We start from the raw sequence: 18,235 nt of genomic DNA, 5'->3' as shown, positions 1-18,235 counted from the left end.
TGTTTGCTCATTTTGTTCATTCTTTACATACAACATTCTTATCAAGAGAGAAAGAACCCTACTGGTAGTCCCATAGTGACCTTTGACCTTCTGACCCCAAAATCAGTAGGGCCCTTCCTCCTTTGATAACAAAGCTATATGTATATTATCTTTTTTTTGGCACTTTAGTTGTAAAATGATAACTTTAAAATCTCTGGTATGGGTTGCACATTTAGAACAAGAGGCCCATGGGCCTAACCCTTAGACTAGCCGCTACGATCTTTCAAGAACGTAGCCTGCTGTTGATTTTGGTATTACGAATTAATTTAAAATCTTATACGACTAGTTGCCTTATTGAGCTATTAAAGCTGACATGGATTAAGAAATACGTACACCTTCCTCATCTTATCCGCAATATTTCCCTCAGGTAGCCTAATTTACTCTACCAGTATATACCCCAAATGTGATTGTCACACCTGCGTAATTTTTCTAGGTAAACTCGACCAGTACACATATCCGATAGTAATATATGGGGAATGCGAAACAAATAAAATCCCATTTTAAAACATTATGCTTTTCTCAAAATTGTATATCAATGCAACACTCCGAAAGTTCAGATAATTTAGAAAAAAAATGCAAAAAAAGAGAGCTTTTCTTGCATACTTGCACGTGCATGCAGGTATTTGCAGTTTCTTATGAAATAAATGCGGATAAATCAATTGCCAATTACCTACTGATAGAATGGGATAAGCAAAGAGCGTAAAATATATTATTTATATCAATTCTTGCAAAATACAGGTACATTCCATATGCATAATATGTAATGCACATGGCATATTCGCCCCACACAAAAAAAAAAACACACAAAAAAAACCGTATCAAATGCGAACGTCTATTCAACAGGTATTGGATATGTGCACTTGCCGAAAATATTAGATTCTCTTTATTCTGATACATCCACGAAACAAAATGATAAAACTCCATTTTATCTCGTTAGGACTTTACAACACGTTGTCATTTCATTATACAGACTGCGACACACTTCACCCGTGCCAAACAGGGTGTCTTCAATCAGGGGAGATGTCAGAGTCGAAAAAAAATCCTGTATTGAATGCTTGTCTGGTCGAGGTTTTACAGTTTATAGAAATCGGGAATCTAATAATATAAACCGAGCATCTGGTTGGGTATATTGCGTGCTCAATTCAAATTTTATCGATGATCATATACAAACTTGGATATATAAAAAGGGAATAATGATCGAAAATATACATCTATTTGAACATGCTGGTATTGCATTTGCAATCTATAATAAACAGTTGATTACACAAAGACACATGTGTAAAAGGAAATGTAAAAGCAAAAATATAGTTTTATTGTCTCTTTGGGAACCACATAATTATTAACGGTCTCTGAATGTCCACATTCATTGATTAGAGAGAGACTGTCCTACTTCGATGTACAATATATCATTCCACAGAAGGAAAGAAAATTGATCACTGATATAATGGTAAGCTTACAAGCATTAACAATTTCCAGCTATTTAAAAATTTGTGATTGACAATATATTGAAAACTTACAGGAGTTGATGCTTATACTTGAATTCATTACAAATTAAAAAAAATATTAGTTTAAACTGTGCATGTAGAAAATACTGACTTTGTATGATAGAATATCTGGGGAAAAAAATTGTCAACAATGTGGGGAGAGCAGACCAGCTCAGCCTCCCTGCCCACCATCTGTATACATGCCTGATACAACTTGTATGCAGGATTCGTTTCCGAATTTAGAATCATGCTTTCAGTCAGAGCGGAAATGGATTCATTTTTAAGTACATCTATTTTGAATGCAAATGTGGGGTTCCTTCTTTTAATTTCATAAGACTCATTAGACCCCCCTCCACCAAACTATGCACCTTTGCTTTTATTGATATCTAAATCGGCATATGAATCCGGATATAAATTTTATGGTTTTTTTCGTGATCATATAGATATCGATACTAGAAAATGTTTATAGTCTTGCCTTTGCATATCCTACTAATGCATTACAGTAGATTGACACTGTATCATACCAAATAAAACCTCAACATGAATTTTACTGATTTATGAATACTAACATCTTATTGAATACATTTGAAATTTCGACGTACAACGGTATGTTTATTTTCAGAATATATCCATTGTGCCAGATCTACGAAATGAAAATATTTATGAATTACACTCAAGCCTGAAAATAATCATTATGGTACGTTGCAGAACCGTAAAAACACACATATGCAATGCATGCATGCGATTTTTCTGAATACATGCATTTATGTATCCGTGAATGAAGTTCCTACGCTTAAAGTAGGGATCTAGTAGCGTGACGTCATGTCCGGATCGAACGTATTGGTTCACGTACTATTATTATCAAACGTATTTTTACATTTACCTGGATGTTTTTTAATTTAGAAAATGAATACAATAACACTCAATCACTTATATTTGAGTAGACTATGGCTCCAATCTTCTTTCCATTTTTTGTCATCTAATTCACACATAAAACCAGAGGTACATATTTGTTTAATTGATATACAGGGGTATTACATGTTAAAATTATCTGTAAATTAAAAACAAATTCATGATATGCGATAATGCACTTGTGGAATTAAATAAAACAATTCTGCACTTGTTATAAATTTGTTATCTTGTTGTATATTTGTTATCTTCTATTATGTGAAAATCACATTCAAAATGGCTATTTTGGCCAAAAAATGTAAATATAAATTGAGATGCTGTGAAAATATTATGTTGAGAAAGGGCAGATTTTTAAAATGTATTTTAACAAGCATTCATATATGAACATAATATGTGAGTTTGAATGAAAAATCACAAGTCAAATTTTTAAAATATTCATATTAGTGGTGTTGCAGTGCCGTATTTTTGACTGCCGAGGGCGTGTATTGAGTTCAATTTTGTACCACCATTATTAAAAAACATGAAACTGTTAAAATTTCACTTTTAATTATTTAGTTAAACATATTTATTTCATATTTGAGGAAAAAAATTGCAGCATCATATCTCAAAAAAATTTTATGGACATATTCTAGGACTTCTTCAATAAATTCTGATATTGCCGTGTGACAAATGGGGCTACACGTAATAAAATACCATAATTTACTCATTATACTGACAACCCCTAATTTTTTTGTTTTTATCATACCCTCAAATGAACAATCTAAGTATTTAAACTCAAATTTTTGAGAAATCACAAGTAGGTCCAGGACTAGGGACCTACCTTAAAACTAGTTTGGTCTTTATGCATTTTGTTTTGTGATTTTGGTTTACCATTCCTTACACTGTGTAAATGAAGCAAAACTTGGTAAAGGGTGGAATTCTACACCATACAATTAGTATGCTTGCATGTGTTGAAAATCAAAATGTGCATGTAATAACTAGACATGTATCGTCATTTTTCCTGGGAGAAGTACAACAGGAAGAAAACAAATGGAAAATTGGATTCTTCAAAATTTCTTGCCATTCAAAATAATAATTAAGAAAGATGAACAAAAACAGCAATAAAATAATCCATTTAACGTAGTTCCACACTCCTGTGACGTCATAAGATTTAGCAAAGTCAATAATTTAATGACTGGAACATAAATTTTGTTGGAGTCTTTTTCAATAGTTATTGTAAAAAATCTTGTTAGCCATAAAATATTTCAAAAGTCTTAGTTATATTTGAATAGTCAATGATGTGTTTCAAAATGTTGAATCCAAGGACAATAACTCCGTTTTCATTAAATTATTTATCAAGTCCATTATGTAATAGATTACCTATATTTTTCACAAACACTTTACCAAGGTGATAAGGAATTATTATCCGTGTCTTTTCATGAAATTACATACAATTTTAATCCATGAGTGGTTTTGAATAGCTCAGCTGTATGGTGCCAGACTTAGTTTTTTTATGGGGTAAACATACTCTGGAAGCTATAGATTTGAAATTATTAAGGAAAGGTATGGATTTTTTTCCATAAATAACTATAACAGATGTACATCTACTATTATAAACAGAAAAAATGATATGTAAACCATGCTATAGGGAAATTGTGTCCATATTTGTTTGTTTTCTAACATTTTGGAGAATAAGGCTAATTCAATAATTTTGCACTTATTATACTAAAACTAGATGAACATATTGAAAATGACACGTGTTTTAGTTATTGACATGTTTCCTGATAAATAAATGCAATTTAAATTTTTGTTGTTTTTTTTATTTTAAAATAACAACAGATAACTGTTTCCAATGAATTTCATAAAAATCTATATAGGAGTACATTACTTCAGTAGTGTCTGTAATGAAAATTAATATGGAAATCCCTAACTAATTTGACTTTTCTCATTACTCTGAATGTTAATCCATTGATTCCAAACAAAAAAATGCTACCTAAACCCCAAAAATCCAGGACTAAGGACCCACCTTAACCCCAAACAATCAAGATGTTATATCCGATGTTCAAAGTCCTAATGTGGGGGTGAAGGGTTAAAAGAGTCTTTAACGTTGACTGTCTCAATAATTTTCCTCTACACTTCATGTTCTTCAATCGTTGGGGGTGGGATGGGGTGGTTAGAGTCCTCTACTATGAGTGCCTCATAATATCTTCATTTTCTTAATTGGTGGTGGTGTGTGCCTTCTACTATTAAATCCGAACTTTGAAGCTGGAACAAGTTGGGGGTGTCACCCAATATATCTTTTATTTGTATTACGAAATAACAAAAAAATTGGATATTTTTATCAAAGGTGGAAGGCATATACTCTTGTCTCTTCCCCTTGATTCTATTTGCTTGATAACGACGCAAAATATGATAAATTCAATTATTACATTTTGCATTAGTACAATTTGCGTCGAGTTCAACGCAGAATGTAATAACGCAAAATGGCATAGATATATAAGATCTATTGAGTGCCAAATTAGCATAAAATGAAGTAATTGAAAATAGCATTAGTTAAAAATATGTTTAATTTTTAATTATTGCGTACTTTAAATGAATCAAATAAATCTGTATTATCAATTAATGAGAGCAATATTGAGTTACTGTTCTCCTTTAAATGAATTAACGATATCATTTGTCTTAATAAGAGCGCGATTATTACAAGATCATCGTTTGAATCTCTCTCTCTCTCTCTCTCTCTCTCTCTCTCTCTCTCTCTCTCTCTCTCTCTCTCGCGCTCTCTCTCTCTCTCTCTCTCTCTCTCTCTCTCTCTCTCTCTCTCTATATATATATATATATATATATATATATCAATATCATCCCATACACTCGTACAGTGTTGTATATGCAAATTATCTATGCACAAACAATTTATATACCTAAATGATTTCCTGATTTATAAATCTGCAATACTCTGACCAGTAAATCATACGGTATAAGGACTCATTCACAATACAGGGTAAATATTCTACTCTGATGCTTCCCCTGATTGAAGATAGCTGATCGGCACGGGCTAAGTGTGTCGCAGTCTGTACAATGGGCAATGTTGTTTACTGTTGGAATACAAATGGAGTGTATCGTTTTGTTTCATGGATTATGCTAATAAAGGGAGTTTTACTACTACTTTGAGTATTTTTTACAAGTATACACGTACATCTTCGGTCCTATACAGATATTACGAATAGACCTAGGTAAATACTCGTCCGCATTCGATGCCTTTTCATGGCGAGCATACATGACAATGTCTTCTTTATACGTACAGTAGCATTTATGTATTTGCATTTTGCTTGAAGTAAGTGTGAATGGTATATATTTTATATCATTTGCTTATTCCATTTCATCAATAGATAATAGATGAACTATTTCTCCGCGTTTTTGAATAGATTTGACATATTTATCGCAAATATACGCACATTCACGTAAAGAAAAACCATTCTATATTTATTCATCCAAAGCTTTTAGAATGATTTACTACTGTACGATATGTTTATTGTAATTTTGAGCACTGCGTGGTGTTTCAAAACGTGATTTCATTTCTTCTTGATGCCCTATAAATTAGTATCGGAGATGAACGTGTTACCTGTCAAAGCTACCCGCACAGGTACATTGTAAATCGAAGACACTGATGTGAAGTGAAACGTAGTAAAGCTCGTCCCCTTATATACCATGCGAACCCTGATACATATAACAATAGAATATCCAACTAATATGGCGGGTTAGCAAAGAAATATGGCGAACATATAGAATTATACTATATTTATTAATTCATGTCAGCTTTAATCAGGCGCGTAGCTAGCCCTGTTTGAAAGTGCAATGTGTGTCCAATCTCAAAAGAGCACGTCATGCGACGGCGTGATGTGAATTAAATTGCAGAATGTATCACAGACATTGGCGATGACCATGAATTTAGCTGGCATCATATAACCACCTCTCAGCAAGGGACCTCCGTGGCCGAGTTTCTAAAACATCGCGCACAAATTCACACGGCCTCTCACCTCTGGTCGGCGCGGGTTCGAATTCCGCTCGCACCGGTAAGTGAGAAAGTTTCCCAGTTTACTTTCGGAAGGTCGGTGGTCTCTTTCCAGGTACATTGTATCTGAGTTCTCTCGTCCACCTATAAAAACTGCGCCACCATATAACTGAAAAAAATTATTGATTGTGGCGGAAAACAGCAAAACAAATAAAACACCTTTCAGCATCTGTGAGTTTATCTTTAATTTACACACACTCTTCTTTTTCTCTCACTAACGCATCTTTTTCTATACATATATTTTTTGGGGGGTCACAGAATAATGTACAGCATCGACTCGATTTAAGGAAAGAATTTTCATTTTTTTTTACTTTTCCATTTTCAATGTTTAGAATGTCTAACTAAGGAATTTCTAATGTTCAGCAAGAATTTGAATGTCAGCTGTCGAAGTATATGGGAGATACAGAGCTCACAATTCATTTTTATGTATAAACAAGGCTCGTGCCATGTTTTTGTTTACATGTAGGTTAAATATATTAGCAAGAATTTCGTTTAGAGCAGCTAATTTCAACATTCAAGTTAATTCTTAACACAATTAAATAGTTTCTAGTGTTCGGCACATCCTATTTTGTTTTAAACATACTATTTTCTATCAAGCAATCTTTATGTAAACAAAAACATTGAACGAGCTTTGTTTACATAACAAAAAAATCGTGTAGCTTGTAACTCAACAACTGATATTCAAATTTTGATCAAGCATTAGAAATATTTTAGTTTTAAGCATTATAAACAATAAAAATGGTAAAATAGAATTTGAATGTTTTCAGCTCAAAATCGTGTCCATACCCCTTTAAAGATTATTTTCACTTAATTTTTTCATCGCCGGATTTGATCACAATTTCTCTAAATTTTTGCAGCCTTCGCGGTGTCATTTTCTCCCGATTTTAAACAAGTGAATTTTTTCGAACACCTTTTCTGATAATATTAATTAGTTCTTGCACTTCCCAAAAATTTCTGGTCAATACATTTGATGCCAGTATCAATGATTCTTGTTTTCTATGAGACAGGGTTGAGTGACAAAGGAGGTGGACCTTCTCCAGTCTATATTCAGTGAGTTTTCTGCACACAGTTTCTTCTCCATTTGCTTTTGAACAAGTCTTCCTGTACATCTCTTTCACATCCTCAACTGCTTACCCCCCCCCCCCTTTTTTTTCCTTCTCGAGCTAACGGCCTCGGTTGACTTCAGAATATAACTTGTGCAACGAAGAATAGTGTCTCATGAGGTGAAAAGTTCTCTGTCCGGTTCATTAACATTTGCAGCAGCCATTATTGTTTACATGTCCAAAGGAGCATTGTTGAATTATGGGATACTAACCACCGGTTAAATATACTTAACCGTTAGTTAGTAAGCCCTAGGGCTAAACTCACTTTGAGCAACATTATTTTGACCAGTGGTTAGTTACCCAGTGGATAGTCAATTTAACCAATGGTTAGCTTACCCAGTGGTTAAATTTAACTTAGGTTTTGAGCAACTCAGTCCTGATGTCTATGTTCCAATATGGGTATCATTTCATCAGTTTTATTTTCACTTTTTTCAAGTAGATGAACAATGAGGAAGTTTGTTTTATTTGATGTCTTTTTGATATGAGGGTGGTCAATATACTTTGGTATGCAAATCTTGGCACACTGATTTTGAGTACAGCTAGATAACCCCGTTTACCTGATCAGGATATAGGGCTCACGGCGGGTATAGTTAATCAAAAAACATTTGCCAAAATTACAACTATTTTTCTTTATACCCAGATACAATAACCATTCATAACAACATTTTGACTGAACCTCGATAATGGAAATCCCTGGTAAAATTATGAATTATATAAATAAATATATATATTGTACGAATATAATGTTGGAGAAAATGCACTTATCGATCGATTACTTCAGGAGGGGATATCGATATAGAGAAATCAAGTTGTACAATGGAAATAGATGTTGTATGCACGTTACTGAAACTCATTTTTATGTGTTTTTAGTATTTCAATTATTATTAATGTTTGTACGTGATAATCTACAAATTCTAAAAGTATGCATGCAATATATCCTAACAGACGTGTATGTACATGTATGATCAGATTGTTGATAATAATAAACCACAAGATTCCTGAGCTGTCAATTATTCAATGCAGAAAAAAAAATGTTTGACTGATATATCCTCTGATTGAAGAAAACCCGACAAAGGTGAAGTATGTTGTAGTCTGTATAATGGTATTGATTGCAAATCTATAGACAAAGATATTGTCCCCGTGTGTTCTGCTCCGATAATTACGACATTTAAATACACGTTGCATTGAACTTTAGCGAGATTGGTTGATTTGTTTAAACCAGCGTATATTGCATGGAAGCACAGTATCATTGTGGTGTTTCCGGGTTCTTAATATTTGTCCGTTACGGGTTTTTCCTTTTATGGTTTGTATTGTTTCCGCCCAAGAGGCGCGTGGAATGAGCGATATGCGTGCTACTTATTTTTGTGATTAAAGCCCTCCAAAGGAGTAAGTACCCATGAAATTTGCATGAAAGTAGTGTAAATGTACAATTTCTACTGTTATAAGCTTATAACTTTGTATATTTTTCGATTTGTGAGTGCAAAATGTAATTTGTTTTGAGAAGTCTACTTTCGGTTTGCTTGCAGTTTGAAAGTATTTTATTTTTCTGTAATTAAGCATTATTTCATTCGTTAGTGAGATTCATAATAACTATAGTTACATGTGTAACTAACCTATCGTGCATTGCCAGTCAGTTATGTCAAAATTTATTGCGATTTTTTATTGTCAATGTCAGTTACTTAATCTCTTGCCAACTTTATCATAACAGAAGCTACAAAATGTATAAGATTCATATTTTCATTATAAGAATGGTTGTCTTATGATTCTATTTAATTTTGTTGTAGTTTTGCACCCTCTTCACGAGGAATAGTCATGAATAAAGTTGTATTCGAATTTTGAATTCGTCGTAATCATTAAATGTACATGCATGTATCATGTAATATATCAAAAAATATTATTACGGTAAATGTGTTACGAACTCCTATCATTCGTCTGACAGTTATTTAGCAAAAACACAAACCCATTGATTTATTCCATTTTTGCATAGACACTGAGGTGTAAAGATTTAACTCGCAAATACACTTTGATTCATGTTTAAACTTTACAGAAACTCGATGCATTATGTCAGATAATTGATGGAATTAATGGAATGCAAGTTTACATTCCATAACCTTTGTATCCTCTCTTATTATAAAGATTGTAAAAAGTTGTTATGGAGCTTCATTCAACCAAACGCACAAAAGCGAAACAAAAAGTGTGCAATAAACGAACAGATAAATAAGAATAACCTATAGATCGGTATCAGCTACAGATGTGTAGCTCTCTGGGAAAATATTGGAACAGAACAGAGAGCTACATATCCAACCCCTGTAAACATAGTCGATTCACGGCTCAGAACAATCAACGCTTGATTGATGTCCTATATCGCTATATCATTGCATATTTTCTCATAATACATGCGTCTAAAATTCATTAAAATACGGTGTGCACCGGAAAATGTCATGCTAGATTACACTCAATTTGAACCCCGTTAGTATTTATATTTTTTTATTGTATCCATATGAAATACGTGTTCGCGGCGCGGTTAATCCGTTTTCAATACCGACTTGTAACCAGACTAATAGAAACCCTTAATCGAATCAAATATACATACTATCTAAACACTTTTTCTATTTTAATGATTATTTTTCAACCGAGCTGGTATTGCTGATAAATACCCTGAAGTGTGTTGTCGGTGTCATCTTAGGGAAAGATTCAGCAAGTTGTTTTCTGTGAATATCATCAGATGAGAACGTGGTATGTGAAACCAAGGCATCTGCGTTGTCGTGTGAATAGTGTAGCTGTATATAGCGAATGTCGTGTGAATAATGTAGCTGTAGATAGCGAGTGTCGTGTAAATAGTGTAACTGTACACAGTGAGTGTCGTGTAAATAGTGTAGCTGTACATAGCGAGTGCCGTGTGAATATTGTAGCTGTACATAGCGAGTGTCGTGTGAATAATGTAACTGTACACAGTGAGTGTCGTGTAAATAGTGTAGCTGTACATAGCGAGTGCCGTGTGAATATTGTAGCTGTACATAGCGAGTGTCATGTGAATAATGTAGCTGTACATAGCGAGTGTCGTGTGTATAGTGTAGCTGTATATAGCGAGTGTTGTGTGAATAGTGTAGCTGTATATAGCGAGTATCGTGTGAATAGTGTAGCTGTAGATAGCGAGTGTCGTGTAAATAGTGTAGCTGTTTATAGCGAGTGTCGTGTGAATAGTGTAACTGTACATAGTGTCGTGTGAATAGTGCACCTGTATATAGCGAGTGTCTTGTGAATAGTGTAGCTGTACATAGCGAGTGATGTGTGAATAGTGTAGCTGTACATAGCGAGTGTCGTGTGTATAGTGTAGCTGTATATAGCGAGTGTTGTGTGAATAGTGTAGCTGTATATAGCGAGTATCGTGTGAATAGTGTAGCTGTAGATAGCGAGTGTCGTGTAAATAGTGTAGCTGTTTATAGCGAGTGTCGTGTGAATAGTGTAACTGTACATAGTGTCGTGTGAATAGTGCACCTGTATATAGCGAGTGTCTTGTGAATAGTGTAGCTGTACATAGCGAGTGTCGTGTGAATAGTGTAGCTGTACATAGCGAGTGTCGTGTGTATAGTGTAGCTGTATATAGCGAGTGTTGTGTGAATAGTGTAGCTGTATATAGCGAGTATCGTGTGAATAGTGTAGCTGTAGATAGCGAGTGTCGTGTAAATAGTGTAGCTGTTTATAGCGAGTGTCGTGTGAATAGTGTAACTGTACATAGTGTCGTGTGAATAGTGCACCTGTATATAGCGAGTGTCTTGTGAATAGTGTAGCTGTACATAGCGAGTGTCGTGTGAATAGTGTAGCTGTATATAGCGAGTGTCGTGTGAATAATGTAGCTGTATATAGCGAGTGTCGTGTGAATAGTGGAACTGTACATAGCGAGTGTCGTGTGAATAATGTAGCTGTACATAGCGAGTGTCGTGTGAATAATGTAGCTGTATATAGCGAGTGTCGTGTGAATAGTGGAACTGTACATAGCGAGTGTCGTGTGAATAATGTAGCTGTACATAGCGAGTGTCGTGTGAATAATGTAGCTGTATATAGCGAGTGTCGTGTGAATAGTGGAACTGTACATAGCGAGTGTCGTGTAAATAGTGTAGCTGTTTATAGCGAGTGTCGTGTGAATAGTGTAGCTGTACATAGCGAGTGTCGTGTGAATAATGTAGCTGTATATAGCGAGTGTCGTGTGAATAGTGTAGCTGTATATAGCGAGTGTCGTGTGAATAGTGTAGCTGAACATAGCGAGTGTCATGTGAATAGTGTAGCTGTATATAGCGAGTGTCCTGTGAATAGTGTAACTGTACATAGTGTTGTGTGAATAGTGCACCTGTACAGTACCAGCAACGTTATTCTTGACATGATAAACGATAGAACACGATACACATAGGATAGGATACACGCACGATACGATAGGATACACGCACGATACGATAGGATACACGATAAACCTGATAAACGCAAAACCTGATAAACGATCTTCACGATAGACCTGATAAACGCAAAACACGATAAACGATCTTCACGATAAACGGAAAACCTGATAGAAATGTTGTAAATTTAGAAACGGTTTAGACGGAACGAAATTTTGATACCTACAACATAATTACATTATGTTTACATTATGTTGATAATAATATTGAAGGATTTCAATGTTCATTATATACCTAAATTACGGACAAAGCAGATTTCTTGTTTCCCGCGTTCTCGCGATGGGAAAAAATCTAACGCGGTAATCTATAGGTAACTCAGGAAAACCGCGTTCTCATCGCGGGATGACTATCAGCTACCTGTCCCCGTTGCGGTAACATTTGTTTAAAACATTGATCGGTTTTGTACCATATAATTTCTTTAATCCACGGTTGTACGTTTTTTTTTTTTTTTTTTTTTTTTAATGCCATCACAGCTAAAATTAAAAAAAAAAAATAAAATATATACGGCATTGAATTCATTATTTGATATCTATATGAATTTTATCAGCCAATGATTCTAAAACTTATATTGTCACCTAATGTTTAATATATAGATTATACAGGGAATTAACTAAATGTAATATAATGTAGTGATATCATGCTTCAGTAGCTCTCTTATGCTAATGTATATTACCTTGAATATGAAATAAAACCAAGTAATATTGTGCGTGTAGCGAGGAGGGGGTTATTTTGCATCAAGCTCCTAGTTCACGGTTCATTCAACATCTCAAGTTATTTTCATAACGACCGCTTTAAAAAAAATCAACCGCACTACACCTGTTAGATATTTTTACACTATGATTGATAATTGATAGTCATAAGTAATTGGAACATATTTATTTGAATTGATATTTTGTTAAGAAAACATAAATATACTGTTTAAAAAACATAAACAAAACCCGGCTTGTTTTAAATTCGCAATTTTGAAACGCTTAGTGTGTAAAAAAATTCAAATAATCATCAAAACCAACATAAATGTCCAGTATCTACGCGTACGAGTATTGGTACATGTGTACATGTACAAGGTATATAAAAAAAACAACAACGATGACAGCGGAATCGTGCCCAGTTGAGCAGAATTTTGGGGGATGCAACACCCTTGCACCCTTTTAAAACTTAATCTTCTAAATGTGTGAAATACAATGTCCCTGAGAATGTTAGCTGTCAAAACACGGGTGATACACAAAATCAGATATAAGGACGCGCACAAGTTCAGCAGTTGCTATATAAGTAGCATACACGTGAAAAAAAAAATCGGAAGAAAAAGAACCATTATTAAAATATACATGTATGTGATAAACAATGTAATTTACTGATTTTTCCTTTCAAATCGGAACTCCCTATTTTTCTGTTAGTGTTAATTACAAATAACTGTTTCTAGACAAACAAATATTTATGAACTTCAGAGGGAGCTTTCAGATTTACTGTGCTCGGTTTACTGTCCTACTTTCCAGACTACTTAGAATTAAATTGTGATAAATTTTCACTCTCTCTCTCTGGACAGACAAATAGCTCTTCTTCTGCCTTAAAATTGACAACTTTATGTTCTCCTTCAAATATACCGTCTTTCCTCGATTCCTAAAAATAGCTTCTTTAACAAAACGAATAAAGGTTTCGGAAAGTATCATACTTTTTCATTAGATTTTATATACGATCCCGATAGTTTCCGAAGCTACACGATAAACGATTTTCACGATAAACGGAAAACCTGATACACGCAAAACACGATACACGATAGACCTGATAAACACAAAACACGATAGAAAATGGAAAACCTGATACACGATAGGATAGGATACACGCACGATACGATAGGATACATGCACGATAGAGCACGATAGGAATGTCAAGAATAACGTTGCGGGTACTGTATATAGCGAGTGTCGTGTGAATAATGTAGCTGTATATAGCGAGTGTCGTGTGAATAGTGTAGCTGTATATAGCGAGTGTCGTGTAAATAGTGTAGCTTTACATAGCGAGTGGCGTGTGAACAGTGTAGCTGTATATAGCGAGTGTCGTGTAAATAGTGTAGCTGTACATAGCGAGTGTCGTGTAAATAGTGTAGCTGTATATAGCGAGTGTCATGTAAATAGTGTAGCTGTATATAGCGAGTGTCATGTAAATAGTGTAGCTGTACATAGCGAGTGTCGTGTAAATAGTGTAGCTGTATATAGCGAGTGTCATGTGAATAGTGTAGCTGTATATAGCGAGTGTCATGTAAATAGTGTAGCTGTATATAGCGAGTGTCGTGTGAATAGTGTAGCTGTATATAGCGAGTGTCGTGTAAATAGTGTAGCTTTACATAGCGAGTGGCGTGTGAACAGTGTAGCTGTATATAGCGAGTGTCGTGTAAATAGTGTAGCTGTACATAGCGAGTGTCATGTAAATAGTGTAGCTGTATATAGCGAGTGTCATGTAAATAGTGTAGCTGTATATAGCGAGTGTCATGTGAATAGTGTAGCTTTACATAGTGAGTGTCGTGTAAATAGTGTAGCTGTACATAGCGAGTGTCGTGTAAATAGTGTAGCTGTATATAGCGAGTGTCATGTGAATAGTGTAGCTGTATATAGCGAGTGTCATGTAAATAGTGTAGCTGTATATAGCGAGTGTCGTGTAAATAGTGTAGCTGTACATAGCGAGTGTCGTGTAAATAGTGTAGCTGTATATAGCGAGTGTCATGTGAATAGTGTAGCTGTATATAGCGAGTGTCATGTAAATAGTGTAGCTGTATATAGCGAGTGTCGTGTGAATAGTGTAGCTGTATATAGCGAGTGTCGTGTAAATAGTGTAGCTTTACATAGCGAGTGGCGTGTGAACAGTGTAGCTGTATATAGCGAGTGTCATGTAAATAGTGTAGCTGTACATAGCGAGTGTCGTGTAAATAGTGTAGCTGTATATAGCGAGTGTCATGTAAATAGTGTAGCTGTATATAGCGAGTGTCATGTGAATAGTGTAGCTTTACATAGTGAGTGTCGTGTAAATAGTGTAGCTGTATATAGCGAGTGTCATGTAAATAGTGTAGCTGTACATAGCGAGTGTCGTGTAAATAGTGTAGCTGTATATAGCGAGTGTCATGTGAATAGTGTAGCTGTATATAGCGAATGTCGTGTGAATAATGTAGCTGAACATAGCGAGTGTCTTGTGAATAGCGTAGTTGTATATAGCGAGTGTAATATGAATAATGTAACTGTACATAATGAGTGTCGTGTAAATAGTGTAGCTGTTTATAGCGAGTGTCGTGTAAATAGTGTAGCTGTATATAGCGAGTGTCGTGTGAATAATGTAGCTGTACATAGCGAGTGTCGTGTAAATAGTGTAGTTGTATATAGCGAGTATCGTGTGAATAGTGTAGCTGTATATAGCGAGTGTCTTGTGAATAGTGTAGCTGTACATAGTGAGTGTCATGTGAATAGTGTAGCTGAAGATCGCGAGTGCTGTGTGAATAGTTTAGCTGTAGATAGCGAGTGTCGCCCTGGCAGAAATGAGATGTACCCGAAAAGTACCCAAAATGTATCTGTACAGTACCCGAAGCAACTTTTTCCTTGAAAAATGTATGCAAAAAGTACCCGCAAAAAACTTAGCCATTTTTCAACGACCGGTACCCGGAACGTACCCGACTATTGTAAAAAGTACCCAAAATGTACACAGATTAAAAATTGAAAATGTACCTGAAATGTAGCTAACAGAAAAATATCAATGTTCTAATGTATCCGAATAGTACCCAGGGTGTTGATTAAGGAAGTTAAAATGTATTCATTATGTACCCACTTTAAAGTTACTAAGTTGAAATGTACCCAACAAAAAATATTAATGTTGAAATGTATACCAGAAGTGTACGCTGGGTAAATTAAAAAAGTTAAATTGTACCTGTAATGTACCAACTTTAAATGTGACTATTGAAAATGTACCCATTTAAATAAACCTTGTAATTTCACAAGAGATACAAATAATATGAAAATAAACATTAATTTAAAACAATTTCCTACCCCCTACCCTACCCTTCCTTTTCCCACAGATTGTGCTAGTATATTGTAAGAAACAGATATACTGCAAAAGACTTCAATTATAATTCAACTTTACAAATTTTATTATACGTTTTAATGGCTGCCACAACAAATGGCGATTTTATGAACTTAATCAATGAATCGGTTTTCATCTCCACCACCCCCCTCCCCCGAAACAACATTGACAAATATATAATTATAATTTTCTTAACAATTTTCCCCTAACACAGCCATTTTATATCGGACCTTAGACTTTATATTTTAAGGTACCAAAGAAATACAGCAACAAATACTTTTTCAGGATTCGTTTTCAGTATTTTTGTTTGTTGGTTGTTTTTTCTCTCTTTCTTTTAACTAACTACTGTGATACTGGGGGGTGGGGGTGTGTCAGAAAATGACAAAGCCGGGAAAGGGGAGGTGCTTAATAAGTTTCGTTTCGTTTAGCATTTTACAGGTACACCAGGCTTTCCACAGATCATGCTTGTCCCATCGATCGATATGAAGCCTTAACTGAAATAATTTCTACTTATAACAAGCAGGCACATGGGCTAGGCCCGCTTTGGACCCGAACTCTGTGCTACCATAAATATAGATATCTATATCTAGATTTCGGGCCCCAAAAAGGCTTAGCCCCTGTGATTCGTTCCTATCCAAAACATTGTGTGGTAAGATTACTGTTCTCGGCAGTTTACATTGAATGAAGCGGTAAAAATTCTTGCATATTTCTATTATTGAAAAAAAAAAAAGACCTTCAACGTATGCTTACCACGAAACAGCTATATCCAAATGTGTCCACTTAGCCTAACAATGATTTCATATAAAAAGAAGAAAGAAAATGAGGGGGGAGGGGGTCTAGTACATGTAGAAGATTTGTCTTCCATTTCTCTTGAACGCTTTTAATTAAAATAGTATTTTAAGTAGGGATAGTCCATTAGGCTGATATATTCATTTCTTCATAGCAAATAATACGGTTGTACTTTATCAGAATAAAGTGAGCGCGCACGCACACACATACACACACACCCAACATTATAACATACCCGATACGTATATTAAATACTTAGTTTGAACGTACGCGTATGTATTGTAGTGTAATAACACAAGCATTCTGAGAGTATTGCATGGCAATATATAGTTCCCTACCGGTTGCAAAATTCACTGTACCACAACAATATTCAAAGTTCATTATGTAGGTTATGGTAAAAGGGAAAATTGGGGAACCAGGATAGGAATGGTTGGAAATCAACTACTATTCGAGTAGAGACTAGACCAAGAAAAAAGACAAATTTATAATTAGGTTTAGGTCTTTAACCAAGTCAACAAACTGTGACATGTAGATGATCATGAATAATTTAGCTATATTGTAGTATTACTCTGCTAGAAGTTTTAATGAATGTAGTTTTCTTAATTCTTATCTACAGAGATAAGAAACTTGGATGTAAACAAACAATTCATGCTATTTTTCCACGTCCTAGGGCCATAACTTAATGGAAAATCAACGGACCAAGATGAAATTCAAACTTGATCTGTAACTTGTTATGACAAAGCAATGTACCTCATATCAAATGAATATCTGCAAGCACAACCAAAACAAGTCCAGAAAACTGATAATTCATGCTATTTTTCTAAGTCCAAGGGCCATAACTAAGTGAAAAATCAACAGACCGAGACAAAGTTCAAACTTCATCTGTAACTTGTTATGGCAAAGCCACATACCAAATATAAAATAAATATCTGCAAGAACAGAGAAAAAAAGTGCGAAAAACTGGACTGACAGACAGACGGACGGAGTGCAAACCTAAAGTCGATCCCCTCGACTTCGTCGGTAGGGGACTAATTACAAAGTGATCGGGCCTCGGGCCCAAATTTTAAAAACGCAGTCCGCCCTCTTCATATGCATAGTGATATACATGTAATAAATACAAAGTCTTTCATAATATGCGTGATTATTAAGATTGTGAGATATTCAATATTAGACATGAAATCTAACAACAATAATGGTTCAGAATATCCCATCTTTTACAATTGTTGCGTATAACGAAGACAACTTATATAAATGTAATATACATGTATTGATTGATTGGATATTGTTTAATGTCGCTCTCGAGAATATTTCACTCATAAGGAGACCCACTGCCAGTGAAGGGCTGCAAATTTC

General features: G+C 34.8%; 1 protein-coding gene across 2 annotated transcripts in view; it reads left to right on the top strand.

Moving 5' to 3' along the window:
* Positions 1-8,848: 8,848 nt before the first annotated feature.
* LOC125676813 (uncharacterized) overlaps positions 8,849-18,235 on the top strand; it is a 116,376-nt gene continuing 106,989 nt past the window's right edge. For both annotated transcript variants that reach the window (XM_056159463.1, XM_056159462.1), the window contains exon 1: positions 8,849-8,969. The gene's annotated coding sequence lies outside the window, so the exon portion shown is untranslated. The remainder of the gene's footprint in view (positions 8,970-18,235) is intronic.

The sequence above is a fragment of the Ostrea edulis genome, chromosome 3, assembly GCF_947568905.1.
Source record: "Ostrea edulis chromosome 3, xbOstEdul1.1, whole genome shotgun sequence".
Taxonomy (NCBI): domain Eukaryota; kingdom Metazoa; phylum Mollusca; class Bivalvia; order Ostreida; family Ostreidae; genus Ostrea; species Ostrea edulis.
The sequence above is the reverse complement of the archived record's forward strand: the minus strand, read 5'-3'. Positions and strand labels throughout refer to the sequence as shown.